The following is a 20,355-nucleotide window of genomic DNA, read 5'->3' as shown; positions in this document are numbered from 1 at the left end:
AAGAAAGTTTCGGGAAAAAAATGTGTTTTCCTTTGCAGCAGTACTGTTTTCCAAATGTAAATCTGTTTTGTGGCTGTGCACTTTGGTGATATACATTCAGTCCATGTTTGTAAGCATATGTACTTCAGCAGAGATTCCTGATTCATTGTGTGTGTTGTTTATTTTTCTCTGCAGCTCCACCTCATTTCTAATTCCCTCTAAGCTACCACCTCTCATTCTACAACCTTGACTGATGTTCATTTACATACAGCATAATTCAAATGCTAGTTACTATACTGAAACATCAGCTAACATTTTAGTTGCATGTCTTACAGTTGTTTTGCTCAGTGCTGCTTTTTATTCCCCAGAGTGGGACTACAGTGTCTCTCTGATACCATCTGACTCCAGGGAACAGTATTTTCTTTGTGTAATACATTATATAAATCTGCTGTTTTACTACAACTTGTTTATGTAACTTTTAATTTTCTGGGTTATAATGTAACACTTTTATAAATTTATTCACAGTCATGCATTCAGTACAATACTGCAACTGCTAACGGAGATGTAATAAACACAGTAAGGCCTGCTATATGTATTAATTACATTCTCAGTTAATATTCACATTGATACTATAGAAGAATCTTCCAAATGTCTAGAGTTCAGCAACAGAGAACATCAGCAGGTGCTGTTGCAGTTTTCACTGCCTAATACCTTTTCTTCTGTTTCACGAATTATTGCGCTATGGTTTAATATTTACTAGCTGTTGTCACTAATACTAATGTCCCAGGCTAAACATGACTTCCACAGATATCATTGGGACACTGGTTGTGTTGCTGAGTTTGCTTTACTACCTTTTTCATATATAGCTTGCTGTTTTTCAGTACATTCAGCATGGGGGACTTGTATGCTTTCCTCGGTTAGATTTTGTGGCTGATAGTCCAGTCATTTGTCAGCCTATACATACATAATCTGATACTTACTTGAAGACTGTTAGCTTTCTCAGGCTTGCTCCCTTCCATGACATTCATTCAGTTCATACAATGCGCCACATTTCTAAGCCACAGGAAGCAGCTAAGCATCTAATCTTGTCATTGGGAGTGGTTACACGTGTGTATTTTTTGTACTGATGGCCTACAGCTATGTAGCCTAGCACACTCATGGTTAAGACTGCCTGCAGGCAGCTTCACAATGGGTTGACTATGTTGGACCCTTCCCCACTCATTTCTGTTTGGCAATTTCCAAAAAACCACCCTGCCTCCTGCCATAAGACACCACAAACCTGGTCTCCATCAGGGATGATCATGCCCATGTATGCGTCCCCAAGTATGTGCATACCCTCGCCTACCTCAGAGAGGTGAGGGGGTTGTGTTCCTTTACTCCTGTCTCATCCCCACCTAGCTTGTGCAGTACTGGGGCCACTAACTGAATCCCAGTTACCTGTGTCATAGTCAGGGCTCCGACCCTCTGTATCACAGAACTGCTTTAGTCTTGCTCTACATTTGTGAAGTTGGAATGTTTTATTTCTTTGTTTTCTTGTGAAGTAACTAGGACAGACGGAGCCTTCTGGACTCTCTTTAGTCACAAGGGAGTCAAAAAGGCATTATAAACAACAGAAATGCAGTCATAATTCAAGTAATACTATGTCAGCATATCACTGAATCCAAAATGATCTAAAGTGAACCAGAAAAAAAAGCATCCTGTAGTGTGTATACTATAAAGTGATTTTCTAAATCATTTGTTCTGGTGAGGGTCACAGTGGTAGAAATCAGAGCAGGGTTGATCAGATTTACATATTTCCCAATGAGTTCCCAGCTCATTCTTTTGGATCCTTAGGAACTGCTAAGCAAACTTAGGGGATATAATCCCTCTGGCATGTCCTCCAAATGAGCCGTGCCTTGTACGTTGTCCATAGGAAGCACCCAGGATGGTATCCTTATTAAGTACCTAAACCACTTTAGCCGACTTCTCTCAAGCAGATGGAACATGGTCACTACCTAAAGCTCGTGATCTACATTTGGATAAGGCATGAGAGCATTATCCTATATCTCAGTTGTTACTTCACCACCACATCCTGTTACAATACTTGCAATACTGTCAGCATTGCTTTCGTCTGCTGTTCAGTCTCCTAGTCCTCTGTACCTTCACTTGTAAACAAGATCCCCAAGTTTTTTATATTTATTTTGTGTCACATACAGATAACCAGCAGAGGATCCCACTACCTATTCTCAATTTCCAGGTTCACCTACTCCTCCTGACCTCCTCCAGTATAACTTTGATTAAGGGTTATGACCAGTGACAAGAACAAGGGCTTCCTAGGTCTGTGTCATATTGCTTTTTTAAGATTGTTTTCCCAGTGAGTGCACAATAACATCTTATGGGTGGGATGTACAATGGGTGGACCAAATGAAACTCAACTCGAACTGCCCTTTACTTCCTCAAGGAGCTGACATTGGCAAACCACCTCACCCACCCTCAGAAAATACTGCATGTGTTTCCCTGACCTCTGCCAGGGAAATCTAACTAGTTTATATTCCCCATACATGCACCCCTCCTTCCCCAAGACAGGCGCATCCGTCCTCCCTGTTAGTGCCTCAGACACTTGAGTTGCTAATCAAACCTGGGGTCACTTGGACCATTGTCAGAGATTTATATCTCTACGCCAAAGTGATATCAGCATAACCCGCCAAGATTCATGGCTTTCTGGAATTTATTTATTTATGGTTTGTTAACCAGGTAAGTGAATTGGTCCAAAGACATTTTTTTACCCACAACCTAGACCACTAGGACAATGGTAGTTACAAACAAAAAATAGATGACATATAAAAAAGTATTACATAAGGTTCATTGCAAACAACAGCAGGCAGTTATATCAATATTACATCATTACAGTAAAATATAAGCTGCAAAAAAAAAAATTACAGATTATCAGGATCACCTATTCTCTAGGGAAGATCAGCAGAAAATATTTTAGTAAAGTTGTTACCAAGTAGATCTACATGACTTAGGGTATTTGACGCAATACCCCATTTGGGTATTGTTGACAAACTTAAGAGGTTAGGTACAAACCTTGCATCCACTGGCATCCACTTAGTTTTCTGCAAGTAAAAACAGTGACATTGCAATTATAGTCCAGATGTATAAATCTTAAGTCTCTCTTGTATGTAACAACTGTGTTGTTTTAAAAATGGAGTGCTATAATAGGCAAAACATAGTGAAGTCTTGGTAGCAGTACATTAATTGCAATTGCCTATCTAGCGTCTAAGGATAAAGGATGAGATTTTATGTATGCACTTTCAATTAAGGACTTTACTAATTTGTAGTTCTATGCGTTTGGTAAAGGCCAATGTCTGGACCAGAGTAATTCCCAGATACTTCTGAGTGATGGTATAAGGTGCAGAGTATTATCTGGATCCTTCATTCACAATGATGTTGTAATAAATAGCTTTCTCTGTGTTCCAACCAGCCTGTTTAATTTGTTAGCATTAATAACGTTTTTTTTTTTTTTTTTTTTTACTTACCCACTTCTAAACAGTATAAAAATCATTGTGTAAATCTGTGTAAAGCCGCTTAGGATCATACCTCTCAACCTCTTGAAGCAATAAATCTGGACAAAGCCATAAATAAGAGAGAGACAAAGGCCCAAAAATAGGTACAATGTTTAAATATTAAGCTTACAGGTTTAGAAAGTTGATAGAATAACAAATTTTATATTAGCATGGATTTTCTGAAGGGTATGATGTTTGAAACTCAAATGTCATTATTTTCTAACTTCAGTCTTTAATGATTTGCCACTAATTTGCCAGAAAAACACAATTTCATGAAAAATGGGCCAAAAATATGAGGCAAAAATCTGGACATTCTGTGAAAATCTGTACAGTTGAGAGGTATGCTTAGCATTTTAACTGATACAACCTGATGGCAGAAAATAAATTAAAAGCTTTTATAGTTTTCTTTTACTTGAAATCGAAATCTAAAAATACTGTCATAGCAGTATATAGTAAGCAGTTGCGTGTATTCCTTGTTTAGTACCACATTTTACATTTCACCATATAGAAGTTTATTTTATTTATTTTTATTTCTTACATTCGGTCACATAAGTTACAATCAGAGACATAATTAGTGGTGCCAGTCAGGTGACCTGATAGTTCTTGAATGGTTCTTCTAAATGTGTTTGCCATCATGACTGAAAAGACGCTTTATGAGGAAACCGTGAGAATAAAAGACTCTGAGACCTGCGGGAAGATTAAAAAAGAAAAAGAAAACATTTTTTGTAGAGTAGTACATAACAGTTTTCAGCCACTTTTCCAATCAATCTGTTGATCCCAGCCAGTGTTGAGACCATGAGGCAAGTTTTTTTTTTTTTTTTTTTTTTTTTTTTTTTTAACTCTAGTAAGAAAGTTTCAAATAGGTCTTGCCACAACACATTTTATACACAGAAAGTTATCTAAAGTTAAGTCACTGCTAACATTCAGCGTTCCAGGCGTATAATGACTGGAACAAACAAATTACATTAGAAAGTTTTACACTAAAATAATTTATTCTGCTGTTGGGAAATGTACCACCTAACGGGGTACACTCCCAACTGTATACCAACTTCAGCAGTACATTTTCCAATTAATTGTTCATCATGTATCTGGAAGTTTCTCTTTCTAAAACCTCCTCAGCAGATGAAATTTGCCTCCTTTCCTCATCCCATTGCATGGTGTAGGGGAACAGTTGGACTTCAGCTCCTCAGTGTCTCCTATTAAGGTCTGCAGTTATGTAAATAAATCTGTGAATTTATGTGACCTGGGAGGCTGTTGAATTTTTTTTTTTTTTTTGTAAACAGGGGATGAGGTTTGTGTTTTAAAGTAAATAATCTATTTAAAATGTATACATTATTTGGTTATTTAAGGACAATTCAGCCTTTTGTTATTTCTCTACAAGAGACACATTTAGGGGAACAAGAACATGTTGCGGTGTTAAGGGGCTATTGATCCTGAGGAGTAGCTTGTACTTTTCATGGTGCAAGATACAGAGGGAGTGATGGTATAAATTTCCAACCAGTGCTCTCTAGCATTAGAAGATATCCCAGTGGATGTATCGGGGTGCTATGTGGGAATTAGTGGCTATACTGGTGCAATTCATAATAAAGTATATATATAGTTAAAATGTTAATTTACCCATTCCCTTGAACTATACCGAAAGAGTTTATAGAAATTATGAGGGAAAGGATTGCTTTTCCTGAATGCATAACAGTGTATAAGAGAGAATGGAATGTTGCTATGAATGTATTCAAGATTTGAAGTGGACTTTGGACAAGTCATGCACCACATTGGGGATGATATGAGGTTTATTTATGTTAAGATGGTGAGTCTAACTTCTGGTTTTTGATATCCATTCTCAGACCACATTGTATACTTTTTTATTTAAATAGATATAAAGCAAGATTAGAACTGATAAGGCATACATTTTTACTAAATTAAAGTGATAAGGACTCATCCATTTGAAGTCTCAGAAACATTGGGAACATTCATTTACTTTATATAACAAGGACCAATGACAAGTATGAACAGTGCGTGGACTCACAGAGGGCTTCTCAGGGGGAGTGGCTATGCATCATGGTTCAGCTCTGAACCTATTCCTGCTCACACTGATGATGGATTACATTAGCAAACAGGATAGAGGGGACAGCTCAACAAAGCTGCTGTATGCAGACAATGTAGCATTACAGGCAGACTCTGAACAAGAACTTCTGCAAATGATAGGGCCGGGGAATGGAATACAAAACTGAAGGCAAATGGGATGAAACTGACTACAGATAAGATAGTTGCAATGGCAGCAAAAAGGGGAAATCAGAAGAAGATGAACATTGAGATAGAAGAGAAATAGTAGAACAGATTTAGAACTTCAAGTATCTAGATGGATGGTTGAGAAGGGATGTCTGAATAAGGTTAAAGCTAAAAACAGAGCGGGTCCAGCCAACTGGTGTAGATTGTCAAGAGCAGTGTCCAACAGAAGAATGCGAAAGAAGCTGAAAAGTAAGTTGTGTAAAACAGTGGTCTGACCAGTACTATAGTAGGTACAGAAGCCTGGGCAGTGAAGGCAGAGCAGATAAGAAAGCTAGAGGTGATGGAGACAAAGTGCCTGAAGCAAGTGGTTTGATGCACACTTTGGGACAGATGATGAAGTGGGGGCATCAGCACAGAAACCAAAGTAGCTCCAGTTGAAGAAGAGAAGGTTAAAGAGAACAGATTATGGTAATTTAGGCACAGGTGCAGGAAAGCTGAAGACATTCTGGTAAAGAAGGTTCGGGACTGACAAGAAGAAGGCAAGAGGAGTTGAGGGCATCCAGCGAAGAGACAGGATTGATTGTGTGACAGAAGACCTGTGACTGTCAGGCATGGTTGTCGAAGGAAATGGGAGAGCAGCAATGAATTGAGAGAGATTGCAACAATTAATATGACACTCCAACCTGATGTAGAAAAATGGGAAAAAAAATACCCCCCCCCACATTTTGTGATAATGATGATATTATGGTATGGTATAAACAATTAAAGATTTCTTTGCTCTCAATTTATTCAGATGGCTTATTTAAGTTTTTGGATCAATTTGGTATGCTGTCAATTTGCAAATTGAATACAATGAAAACAAGGTAAATAACAGTGGATTTTAGCCCCACTTAGATACTGAAGAAGAGGAACGATTTATGTAGGTGTCAGATGTCACATTACGTATAACTGAATCGAGCATTTGCTTTTTGGGATTTACTTGCCGTGTTGTTTTAATTAATTGAACTTCACTGTTTTCACTGAAATTAGTATTTACTTAGAAAACTAACTTACATTTACTTGCTGTGCTGACGTCACCTTCAGGGTGACACTTTGGTTGTTATAATGAATATATGATCTATTCCATGGAAAGGGACTGTGACTTGGCATGGGTAACCAAATATCTAATTCAGGAATACCCCAAAACAATTGGTGCTGTCTGAAAATGTGTTGTGTGCTAGACAGGAATTACCTACCTCCATTACCACAGCCACATCACAATGATGTGCATCTGAATTTACATATTTGTCTTGTATTTCACGCATACTGTCAGAGCATCTTAACGTGATCTTTCCACAGCCCCCCATTCCCAGGGGTCTAATTACTCCCTCCTCCCCACTGGTCACCCCCCTTTTTTGTATACAACTTGATCCATCACTGGTCTGTGTTGAGAAGACGCTATGACAAGTCAGTCCGAGCAGTTATTTGTATGAACTGTAAATGTTTTGTGTGAAAAGTAGCTTTGAAACTATTGCAATGCATCAGAAGAAAAAAAAAAAAGTGTATCTTAGCAAATTATGATCAGTATTTTCAAATGTACATTTAAGATCTAAATAAATGTTCTGGTAAGTACATCTTTTCCCATATTATGATAGATTTATAAGTCAGTTTTTATAAGGGAGTGATGGTACTGCATTTGGGTATTAAGCCACACTGTATGTCAATCAGTATTCCAAGATTTGCTCATATACCATTTTTTCAAAGATTTTTGTCAGCTGACAAACATTTGCTATAGGTGTATATTTATTAGTCAAGGTGGGATGAGATACTTTAGACAGGACAATTAAAAAAGAATACTTAAAACTAGGTGGGACAATCTTAGCTATAAGGATGAGGTTGAAAATGTGACAGTGAGTGGTCCATCTAGAATAAACTGGCCAACATCCAGCAGCCCAGGATGCAGGTAATGAATGTAAATCGCCTAGTAAATTTTCAATTGAGTTTTTGGACATGGTTTTAAATGGAAAGGGTGGGTATTTAGATACTGGTGCATGGAGACAGATATTGTGGGAGATCTGTATTAAATACCTTATTTTGCAGTGTGGGTGGAGAATTAATATGATTCATTTAAGTTGTTCAGAATGTATGACTATTTAACCAACGAACAACTGCAGGACCCAAATTGCTACACCACAAAATGAAACAATGAAGCCAGTAAAAACTTCTATTTCTCTTCTCTAGCGCCTCGGCCACACTCAGCCTTCAAGGAGTAACACACCAAATATTGAAACAGTTTATATAACACCAGCTACAATCAATAAATCATTAATCAAACAATTAAGCAATCAAGTACTTAAAAATTAAAGAAATACAATACATTGCAAAACCATTTCAGACAACACTTCAACAACAGTCTGTATTCAGACCTTTAGGTAACAAAGTGTCGTATTTTAAAATAAAAATAGTTTCTTTCTTTAAAAGCACATTCTTTACCCTATTTATATCAGACTCACTTATAAAAATTTGTTCTAAAATAGTTGCCTTTAAACTATCACACTTTCCCCCATGATGTTCATAAAAATGTTGAGCTAAGGGGCTCTCTAATTTATTTGCTCTAATGTCCCTCAAATGCTCCAACAATCTTATCTTAAACATTCTCTTAGTTTGACCAATATAAAACTTATTACATCCACACTTAATGGCATAAATAACACTCTCAGTTCTACAATTATATGACCCGTTGGGTCTAAAACCAATATTGTTTATATGTGAAAAAAAATTAAATTATATATGGACAGCCACTGCATTTCCCACATGATGACATTCCTATAGCAGCAATATGGTAATACAATTTAACTTCAGGTTTACAAAATCTGGTATGTACCACCATATCTTTGATGTTTCTACCCCTCTTGTAAAAAAAAAATATTTTTTTCTCAGTTAAACTACTAAGCTCAACAAAATTTTTTAAAAATTCCCAAAAATGTGTTATATGTTTTTTAATACTATCACTACAAATATTATAAGAGGAAACTATAAATAAATTATCAGCATTTTTATGATTAACAACATAACTATTACACCTTTTCTTCTGTAATGATCTATTATTTTATCTATTATTAAGTATCTTTTGAATATCTAATTCTATTAATTTGGTATCATAGTGTCTTCTTTCAAACATGGTCCTAGTACACTGTATTTCTTTCATAAATACATTATCTTCATTACATAATCGAGAAATTCTCAAAGATTCGCCATACGGCAAAGCTTCAATAATATGTTTTGGGTGACAACTGGTACCCATTAAAAACTGATTAGGCAAGTCAAATTTCCTATGGATACTTGTACTAATATATTGTCCAACAGTACCCTGTACATTAATATCCAAAAAAGAGACTGTTTGTCCGTATTGTAGACCATCAAAAGATATATCAAACCTATTAAGTTGAATCTCTTGTACAAAATTTAATACCAAGTGCATACCCTCTTCGCATAAAAAAATCAAATCATCAATATATCTAAAATAAAATTTCACATATTTTTTAACAAAATAATTAGTGTAGATACATTCTTGTTCAACCAATCCCATAAAAATAGTCGCATACATGGGTGCAAATGGAGCACCCATGGCTGTACCTTGTATTTGATGAAAAATTTGATTATCAAAATAAAAATAATTATTTTCCAAACAAAATTTCACTAAATCTAAAATATAATATGTAAGAGGATAGTCACCCATTCGTTATGTAATGCCTCTAATCCAAACACGTTTAATATTTGTATAAAGACTCTTCACATCCAATGTTATCCAATACATGTTGCCTTTCCATATAACATCTTTTAATTTATTTAAAAAAATCAAAAGAGTCCTGTATATAAGAGGGGAGCTTCTGAGCTTCCTTTAATAATACCTGATGTAAAATAACCCCCAAATTATGCAAAAAATATTTACTGGCAGAAACTATAGGTCTACCTGGTGGATTCCTAATATTTTTATGAATCTTGGGTAGGCAATAAAAATAAGCTGGACCAGTGTCTACAGTTACCAGCTTATTTTTAACATCAGTCTCAGACCAGTAGTCCAATCTTAGGCCCTTCTGTATTAAAGATATACAATTATTTTAAGCTTGTTCAACAGCATCGTCACTTACTATACAATATACTGTTTCATCCCCTAATAGATCTAAACACATTTTCATATATTGTGTATAATGCATAATTATTATTTTATTCCCCTTATCAGAGGGTTTAACTACCAATTCTTTCTGTTTGGAACATTTTTTTAAATCCAGCCATTCACTTTTAGATAAATTATAATCAACCTGTTTCCAATTAAAATTTTTAAATAATAAATCAACCTCAAATTCAACCATTGCTTGAAATCTTTTGATGCCTTCATGCGAAAAAGGAGGCATTAATTGCCACTCCAGAAGTATCTATAGCGCAATAAGCATTCAAATCACTTGTACAAGATACAAAAGAATCACATGTATCCATATCCAATACATTTTCATCAGTGCTATAAGTATCATCTAAAACAGTTTCAGCAACAACATCACATGAAGACAAATACTCAAAATTGTACCATAAATGCAATTTTCTCACAAATTTAAACAACTCTATTTTACATTCATATAATTTGGGCAAAACAGTTGGTACAAATTTTAATCCATGGTTTAATACAGTAATAATACTGTCATTAACTTGGCAACCAGATAAATTAACCACATTATTAGAATCAAGACATATATCAGTACCATTTTGTCCTTTTATTATCGCGCCACTGACGTTGCGGTCCTCCTCTGTGTTGTTCCTGTTCAGCGTAGCTTCTTTTCTGTTGCCTACCATAGTCTCTGTGTTGACGAAAATTGTCAAGGAAATAACTACCATTCACCGGAGATGGTAATGGTGGAAAGTCATTATTAACTTCGTTCTCACTATAACATCTATCATGGACACTGGCAGGCATGTCTACACTATTCGTACTAACAGTTCTATCTCTCGCCCAACCAGACTCATTATGGAAATGAGCCATCGAACGTGACCGCTGATAGGGCCCCCAGAAAAAAGCAGTACCTTTTTCAAACTCTCGAAGATCCCTCCGAATCTTATGCATCTTTTGATCAAGTACCTTCTTTTCTTGCATATTCAATTTGTCCGGAATATCACGTAAACAGGACTCAAATCTAATTCTATCTAGTGAAGACATTAAGTTCGTACACACCATATTAATGTCTTTCTTAATATTAGACAGTTTAATAATGTCTCTCTCAATTAAGATGTTAATCCATTCTTTAGAGCAAAGGTGTGCCGCGTTCTCCCACCTCTGCTGGAACACCTGGTCAACAGTGCAGGTAACATTAAAAGGTTCAGAAGGGAATTTAACAGCTCTCAGTCCTCGTGGGATGATATCCAAATCCAAATACCTTTGTAAACTAGTGTAATTGTAAAATGTAGACATTTCCTTGTTCATTAAATTACTAAGCTTCGAAATTAAGGTTTTTACCTCTACCAAGTAGTCCATGGAAGGTTTCCCAATATTAGCAAATGGATTACTCATACGTTTGTTACGTGTTTCTGCTAAAAAAACGCTCCCATACTGGTACACCCGAACTGTTGTCACTGCCTGTATTCCTTTCAGAACGGTCACAATCACGTTCCGAATTAGCACTAAGAAAACCATCAATAGTCCATTGAGAGGTACCTTTTACTGGCTTTGTTGTTTCATTTTGTATGACTATTTACTCTGCACTTTGGAAAATAGCTTATTTGTGCTGATTTGTTTAATAATTTGCCAAAATATTCTGGTGTTACCAAATTGCTATTACTGATTATGCCTAAGGAAAGCTGCCCTTGTAGCATCAATAGCAATTCATGTTTCTCTCTTAAGGTTAAGCAATATCACATACTTTGTTGGATTGAAAGGGCTGGCTTTCAACATGGGCCAGATTTGAGATCTTATAGGTTCATAGGTAGGTACTAGGCTATTGGCCCTGGCTTTCAACATGGGCCAGATTTTATATCTTATAGGTTCATAGGTAGGTACTAGGCTATTGGCCCTACGGCCTATATAAGCCTAGCCAAATGGTACCCTGGCTTTTGCCACCCAAGAAAATTATTTTCCTGTGCCCCTGTCAAGCAGAGCCGCAGAAGTGATCCCCGGGGTGAATTTCCTATCTCCCATCCAATCATCAAGATTTTTCTTGAAGAGTGCTAATAAGAAGCTTTGTTTGATATAGATAGGTAGTTTGTTCCAGAGTATGGGAAGTCTCCGGGACAGGAAATCTCTCTCTCCAGCATGTTCTGTTTATTGTGGTGGCAAGGTTTAGGCCCCTAGAGCATGTAGCTCGGAGGGACTGGGATGTCTAAGTGGAGCATGTCCAACAGCTCTGGGTTTGACATAGCTTTGTATGTTAGGCAGATATCGCCTCCGAGTAGGCGATATGTGACAGAGTAAAGCTGGAGTTGAGACGGTCTGCGTAGGGCACCTGTTTGAGGCTGGTAATCCTCTTTGTGAGGTATTTCTGTGGCCTTTCCAGTTGTTGTAGATGACTTGCAAGGTACATACCAAAAGCAGTGTTGTACTCTATAATGGGTCTAATGAGTGATGAGTAGAGGGGAACAATGACCTCTTTTTTCCTGGATGAGAAACCTTTTGTGATAAGGTGTGCCACTTAGAAGGATTTCCCAACTACTGTGGCGATGTGATTATCAATGGAGAGACTACTGTCCACCTGTGTCCCAAGGTCTCTTATCACACTTTCAGTGTTAAGTAGACTACCACCTACATGGGTACAGAGTTTTTACCAAAAGGGATGACAATGCACTTTTTGGCATTGAGCTTGAGGCCATGGCTTTGATACCAGGCATCTGTCTCAGTGAGGCCCTTTTGTAGGATGTTCACATCATTAGGAATTTTGATTATGGGTCCCAGTTTGCAGTCATCTGTGAACTTTGTTAGCCAAAGACCTTCTGTTTTAGCCTGTACTTCAGAGAAGTAGATACCAAACAGGAGAGGACCTAAGACTGAACCCTGTGGTACTCCACTTGTCACTGATCTGAAATTGGACTTAGAGTCTGCTACTTTCACAGTATGGGTTCTGTCAGGGAGCCAGTTAGCAACCCATCTTGTGACATAGGGACTTATACCTAGTTTAGTGAGTTTATCTATAATTCCAGAGTGGGTGGTGGTGTTGAAAGCCTTGGTGAGATCTAGATAGGCTGTGTGAACCACCTTACCCTCATCTATGGCTTTGGTGACCACTTCAAAGAAGTCTATCAGGCTTAAGAGACATGATCTGCCTTTTACAAACCCGAACTGAGTAGGGTCCAGAGTTGTGAGATTACCAATGTCATTGTTTATAAGTTCCATGGTGATATGTTCCATAGCCTTGCAGACCAGGCTCGTCAGGCTAATGGGGTGGTAGTTCCCGGGGTCCATGGTGGCTCCCCCTTTGTGGAGTGGGATAACTGTTGCTGTGTGCCATTCAGTGGGCACAAAGCCTGAGGTAAGGCTATGATTGAACATGGTACTTAGGTGGGGTGCCAGTTCATTCTGTAGTTCATGTAGAACGCAGCCTGGGATGTTGTCAGATCCCATGGATGCTGTGTTCTTGGCTTTGGAGAGTGTGTTTTTTACCTATGCAGCCGTGATTACAGGAACTTTGCATTCTTCCGGTATAGAGATGGGCCCTTTAGGGGATGGGAGAGGGGTAAAGTTAGCACTGAACCTCTCTGCCAGGCTGTTGGCAATATCAGTTGGTTCTGTATATTTAGTGCCATTGTGCTGTAACTCGGAGCAGATCTGAGTGTTGCCATTGAGATTGTTGACATAGCTATAGAATGCTTTGCGGTTGTCTTTACAATCAGTGGCGATTTTGTTTTCGTAACTAGCTTTGGAGGATTTTATGAGGGATCTCAGCTTCTTACTGAGGCTGACCATGGAGTTCCTCCAATCATAAGATTTTACTCTTTTTTGCAACAGTTTCTTTCTTCTGTTGTAGAGTTTGTTTATAGCAGGGGACCACCAGATTGGCTTCCTTTAATTTTGGAGGATGCATCTTGGTTCTGTTAGGGATTGCACGATCCATGCACTCATGTAAGTGCTTATAAAGTGCAATTGTATAGGATTCAGCAGTCGTACCTCTATTGTCCTTCAGCATGGGGTGTCGTGAAGTTTGCCACTTCTGTCTTAAGAACGTGAAGTTGGCTTTGGAAACATTTTTTACAGTGGTTTCCCTAATGGGGGGTGGGGGTCAGATGTGGATGTCTAGGGTGATTTGCTTGTGGTCGGATCTGACCAACGAGGAGCTGATCTCTGGTGTGGAACACTGGTTGCCCATGTTGGTAATGACCAGGTCTAGGATATTGCTGCCCCTGGTGGGGGTGTGGATAAGCTGATCCAAGGCGTTGGAATTTATGAATTCCAGAAAACGTTGAGCACAAGAGTTGGTACATGAGTAGTTTTCCCAGTTAATGGTGGGATAGTTGAAATCACCCATTATTAGGGTGTTAGGTTGTACCCTAATATTTTCCAGTGTATCAAGAAATGAGGAGTTGGAATTCTGGGGCATGGTGGGGGATCTCTAGCAAGCTACAATTTAGATTGTGGTCTTGCCCAGAGTTAGTTGCACTTGGATAATCTCGGCTGCATTATGCTGAGCAACTAGCCTGGAGGTGTGGCTATCCTTAATGAATATAGATACGCCTCTGCCTTTAGTGTTTTCCAGGTTAGGTGGCCAAAATCTGTCCTACATTTTTTGCTTATTTAAGCCACAGTATGCTTTGTCTGGTTATCTCAGCCTAAGATGGATAAGAATACCATAAACTGGCAAAACATACATGTATGTACCTAACATACAAAGCTATGTCAAACCCAGAGCTGTTGAACGTGCTCCACTTAAAGAAATCCCAATCCCTCCCAGCTACACGCTCTAGGGACCTAAACCTTGTCACCACAATAAACAGAACATACTGGAGGGATAGATTTCTGTCCCAGAGACTTCCCATACTCTGAAACAAACTACCTATCTATATCAAACAAAGCTCCTCATTAACACTCTTCAAGAAAAATCTTGATAATTAGATGGGAAATAGGAAATACACCCCGGGGATCACGTCTGTGTCTCTGCTCAACAGGGGCACAGGAAAATAATTTTCTTGGGTGGTGAAAGCCAGGGTACATTTTTGGCTAGGCTTATATAGGCCCTAGGGCCAATAGCCTAGTACCTACCTATGAACCTATGAAAAGAAGATTACAAAATGTTAATAGAGATAATGTGGGCTTATCTGTAGTACATACTCAGGACAACTCGCATCTGATTTAATTCACTTAACAGTGCATTCCACCAGAGATACTCCTGGTAAGAATACTTTAGAAGAAAGGTTTTGATGTTTTTAGTGTCCACATAGTAAGAACTGGGTAACTGTCACTTATTGCAGAGGGCAGGAATGCTTGTTTCAAGTATGGCAATAACTGAACCCTTTCCTGTCTTTCTGTTAGGTCAGGCTCCAGCATTTGCCGGCTGGATCAAATTGCTTAGTTGTGGGAATCTATTGAGAGCAGACTTATGTGGACCATCACAGATGATGTTTAGGTCACCAGATATAATCAGCTTGTTATTCTTAGAGTCTGGTAGCCTTGCTTTTAGTGTGTTGTGGGTGAAATTTGGAGAACATATGGAGGGATGTAAATATTTGCAAGTAATAGTTTAGTATATCTGCCTACAAAAATTTATGTATATGTATCAAGTTAGGACGATCATCTTCTGCAATATTACTTTTAATGATGAAAGTTTGGTTAAGGTTTGCATTTTTTTAAAGCTAGAGTGTCTTCTGTGTGGAGGTATGCATGAATGGGCATGCCTTCGTTGAAGGTTGTGCGTCAGGGCTGGTAACTCGGCACATAAAAATCCACTACCAAACATTAGCGGACCGGAGTTCTGCTGTGGTGACCCCTAACCGGGATAAGCCAAAAGACACAACAACCACTGTTAAAACATCCTTCCTGCTCTTATTATTAGTGGTAGTGTTGCTGTATGCAGGGTGATATCCAATTGCCCTATTTAATCTAGGGTTGACTAATTGTTACTTTAGTGCTGTTATTTGCTATCCCAAGACTCTAGTAATAATTTATTGCTAGCAGTACCAGTGCTCATATGGGCTATAAATTATTTTGGCCTAGGATGATAGTTGTTTGGATTATTGGGTGCTATATACTTCAGTCTGGGATGAAAAAAACTCAAAGCTTCCATTCCAAAAATAAAACCTGCTGTATAAAGGATCCAGCAAGCCAATTTTATATGTTTCTTTTCTAAGAACTACCAGCTAATAAAATTATACAGGCTGTTTAGAGCACCAAATATAAAACAAATATGCCTTAATGGACATCACACATACAATGTATATCCTCCCAGTATGACAACCAAAGATATCAATATATTATTCTACTAATTTTAAACAGGTTAAATTGCACACTGTAGTGGTTATTAAAGGAGTCATACAAAACAAGAAACATTGTAATGAAACTCTATTAATTTTAAACAGCTTAATCACTCACAGTAGCTGTTCATAAAGCAGTCATACAGAACAAGAAACATTTCAATTAACATGTAATTACAGACAAATCTAATTTGTCTAGCTACTTTAGAGCTTATGTGAAAACTGCCAATTAATCAATTAAATGAGAATGCAGTCATACAATATTCAGCAAACAAATATGAGCAAGAGAAAATTAAGTGCATAGCAACATTTCAAAGGCCGAGCCTACAGAAAGCAACAAGGAGCAGACACTAGGTGGTTCTAAAGAGTGGGGAGAAGTAACCAATGCTGAGAGCAAAACACTAACGTTGTAAAGAGTACAGAATTTGATAATGTCAGCAGGCATATCAGATACTAACCATTCATGCTGAGCTAGTTACTAAGGTATGTATATCTTTAATCATTTTACCTGCAAGGACTTTTCATCAGCCCACTAAGGACACACTAGGGATATTGGAGCCTCTGTGTCGGTCTTGCAAATCCTGAACCAGTTCCTTGACACTATGTTACAATGTGTGGAGTATGGAGGAGCACATCTAGGGCCCAAGGACACCAGAAAAGAGAAGAGAACTAGCAACATGCAGGCATTTCTGACACAGCCAATTTCCCTGAGATCCTGGGAGCCATAGATTGCACATGTTGCCATCAAGACCTCATCTGGTCCATGGGGCCTTCAATACAACAAGAGATAGGGTTCCATTTCCAAAACTGCCAGGTGGTCTGTAATCTCCAGTGGAATTATTTATAAAAAGTGTCTATACACCACTCAGACAGTTCATATGATTGACACACGACTGACCTATATTAAAGGTACCTGCAAGGGAATGTTAACAGGATCATCTGTTAGGTAGGTGCATGAGCATGCTTGGCAGAAAAGTCTATACATACAGGTACTATGCAAGCAGAAAGAAGGTCACATAATATATGGCATTTTTTGCCTGTTGTAATAGTGCTGGATGTGCCCTAGATCCCTGCTTGATATCTCCAATAATCAATGCCCAGCCGATGCAGGAAACTGCCTATAATGCAGCCCACATGGAAACATGAAATATAATGGGAGTGTGTGTATTCAGCCTACTAAAGAGGCTTTTCCAAAGCCTAGATACCTTATGAGAGGTTCTGCAATACAGTCAAGACAACTCCAGCAATATTTTTGTTGTGTGTGTTATGTTTCACAACATGGCATTGTGCAGACAGCTAGAGCAGCAGGTGACCATCTTGGTAGGGCCTTCCATACCAGTCATAGCAGTAGTATAAGGCCAGGATGGAGAGTCAGGGAAGGACATGCGGTAGCAGTACCACAGCCAAGGTAGAGGTGAGCACAGTACAGGCAAAGAGGTAGGTGACATCTAGTCCATAATTATAGGCCATGACCCACACAATATGGAATAAAATGATGCATGTGTCTGATAGACTTGGGCTTTGTATGGCAATGCATGGACTGAACATGCTGTGCATCAGATTTCACCATGTCCACAAAAGTACAGTAGGAGAAAGTCATTATCACTTGCAGACATAGGTGGCACAGTGATAGAGGAGTGCAATACTAGGATATGGGATTGGGTCATGGGAGATGAATTCAGCAGCCATATATTCCAGGAAGCTCCATAATAATGATTTTTGTTTGAGCTTTATTACAACATTCAACTTGGACACCTGTAATATTGTTGATATCATTAAAAATAACTGGAAATTTTTGAAATATGACCAAACTGTAGGACAGAGAGTAGGTACATTACCAAAGATAGTTTATAAAAAGGATAGGTCATTTAAAAATATTTTGGAGACAGCTGCTCATATCAGTAGTGTTCACAATCATAGAAGTAGAGGGAATTTTAAATGTAGGATGTGCACATTTTGTCCATACATTTTGGAAACAGGTGATTGTTATAAGTTAAATGGTACCTCTATATATATTAACAGGCATTATAATTGTTGGAGTCTCAATGTAGTATACGTGGCAAAGTGTCAGCATTTTTCTATATTTTATGTAGGTAAAACTAGTAGGTATTTTAAGAATAGAATTGCTGAACATTTACTGGACATCAGACATGGTAGAATGACCAATGCCTTATGCAGGCATATTAGTGAACATACTGATCATGAATTTAAATTTTTGGTAATCCAGCAAATGATTAAGGATTCCCAGGGAAGAAGTCTAGACATACACCTAGATATATGCGAGTTAAAATGGCAGTTGCATTTGAACGCAACTGAGTATCCAGGTATCAATGAGACCACTGCTATTACTTGTGTTTTAAAATTGAAAAATCTTTTAGGATAGGTTATGTATACAGATATACATTTTTATAATATATATATATATATATATATATATATATATATATATATATATATATATATATATATATATATATCTCATGTATTTGTTTCAAATACATTTTTAATGTAGTAATTAAGTTTTTAATGATGCCAATTAATTGTGGATGGTATAATTAATTAATTAGATAATTGTTTAAACGATTTATTTAAAGGCTGGGTGGGGTTGTATAGATTGTTCTGAGGAAGTCCCTATGAAGTGGGAAGAAAGTAAACTGTCATTAAAGGTTGTATGCTTCAGTTGCTGTGCTGTACTTTTTTTTGGTTATATATTCTAGGAAGTTGTTGAGAGTCAGGAATCACATCCTTCAGTGGTGGTGTCAAGCTGCCATGATGTAACTGTTGGTGGTGTCCACCATCTTGGTTTGTAGCATCAGGGCTTGATACAATCTATGACAGCAAAGGTGAAGAACTACAGGGCTATTTGTCTCCATCCTTGTGGGGTATACTGTATGTTGCTTTTGGTGAGCACACAGCTTCCCACTATTTTGTTATTGTAGGCATGGTCACCAGCCTCCCCCCATTTATGCATCTGATTTTCAGTTTCAGCTAGTGCAATATGTCCATCCTTATCTCAGTTGTGCCTTATTATAGATGTATATTACAGCCACAGTGCAGTGATATGTTGTGTAACACATGATCCATACATGTGCATCCGTGCACACTGGGGCTACCAGTTTATTTCAACCTACCAAAGTGAGGGGCAATGGCTGCTTCAGGCCCTGGGGAATGCATGGTTCCAGCGTAGTATGCCAGGGAGAACAGAATTTTCCTATTCTTCTTGCACAGGTGCTTTAGGGAGCACCAGCCAGGCTGTTATGATGTTCCACTGTGGAAGGTGGATACCTGGAATGAACTTGCCAAGATTGTTGGTGATACCATTGCCATCACCATAATAACATGAGGCAGTGCCATTCTGACCTGCTTCATCAGTGGGAGACAGAGGTCCATGAAAGGGAGCCTGAAAGACAAGCATTTTTATCAAGGGGTGTGTTGTGTGTGTGTGTTTAAAAACACACATTTAAGAGTGCATATTTTATTTTCCCCAGCAGAGGAAGCATGGTATTTGAATAAAGTTAGCTGGTTCAGAAGGCAGGATCAACTTTCCTGGCAGTGGGGTGTGTGTATGATATCTGTGCCAGTCTATTGTACAGCTATGATTGCATTTGCAACCATCTGCAATCATTTTTTTACATTGTATCATATTTTTTCCTTGTTCAGCTGTGGAAGAGAAGGAAGTGAGGATGTGGCCATCTCGGGCTGTGCCAGCCAAAACCTCTGGCACTGGGTTGCCAGTGGTTGCAAGGTCTGCCTCATTATCTCCCTGCTGAAATTCACCCAGTAGCCTAATTTGTGTCCCCATATACACTTCTTGAAGTGGAGCAAAGTTTGTTATTTTGAGGGTGGACCAGAGAGACCTCCCACATCAGTTACGTAGACTAGTGTCTGCCGAGTTGCACTGGAACTGAATGCCTGCTTTGAAAATATGGACTACCCATTCTGGGTTTGTTGTCCTCTTGACCAATTTGACATACAGCTATGCCAGGGAACCACCCTTTCCCCCATACTGTGTGCCATTCCCAATTCCCTGTTCATTTGCCATCCTTTCCCATAACTACTTGTCTACACTCTGTGTGTGTCCATCTACTCTCTTTCACACCTTTTTGTGATATACATAGGCTCATAGCTTACCTGAAGTTAGAATCAAACTCTGTACCTTGTATCTTTAATGGTAAGGTCTTTTACC

General features: G+C 38.3%; 1 long non-coding RNA gene across 1 annotated transcript in view; it reads right to left on the bottom strand.

The window, feature by feature from the left end:
* Positions 1-4,019: 4,019 nt before the first annotated feature.
* LOC122789294 overlaps positions 4,020-20,355 on the bottom strand; it is a 54,151-nt gene continuing 37,815 nt past the window's right edge. The window contains exon 3 of the long non-coding RNA XR_006362801.1: positions 4,020-4,211. This is a non-coding gene — a long non-coding RNA (uncharacterized LOC122789294). The remainder of the gene's footprint in view (positions 4,212-20,355) is intronic.

The sequence above is a fragment of the Protopterus annectens genome, chromosome 14.part0 (genome assembly GCF_019279795.1).
Source record: "Protopterus annectens isolate FY-2018-M chromosome 14.part0, PAN1.0, whole genome shotgun sequence".
Lineage (NCBI taxonomy): Eukaryota > Metazoa > Chordata > Ceratodontiformes > Protopteridae > Protopterus > Protopterus annectens.
This window is presented reverse-complemented; position numbering and strand designations above follow the sequence as displayed.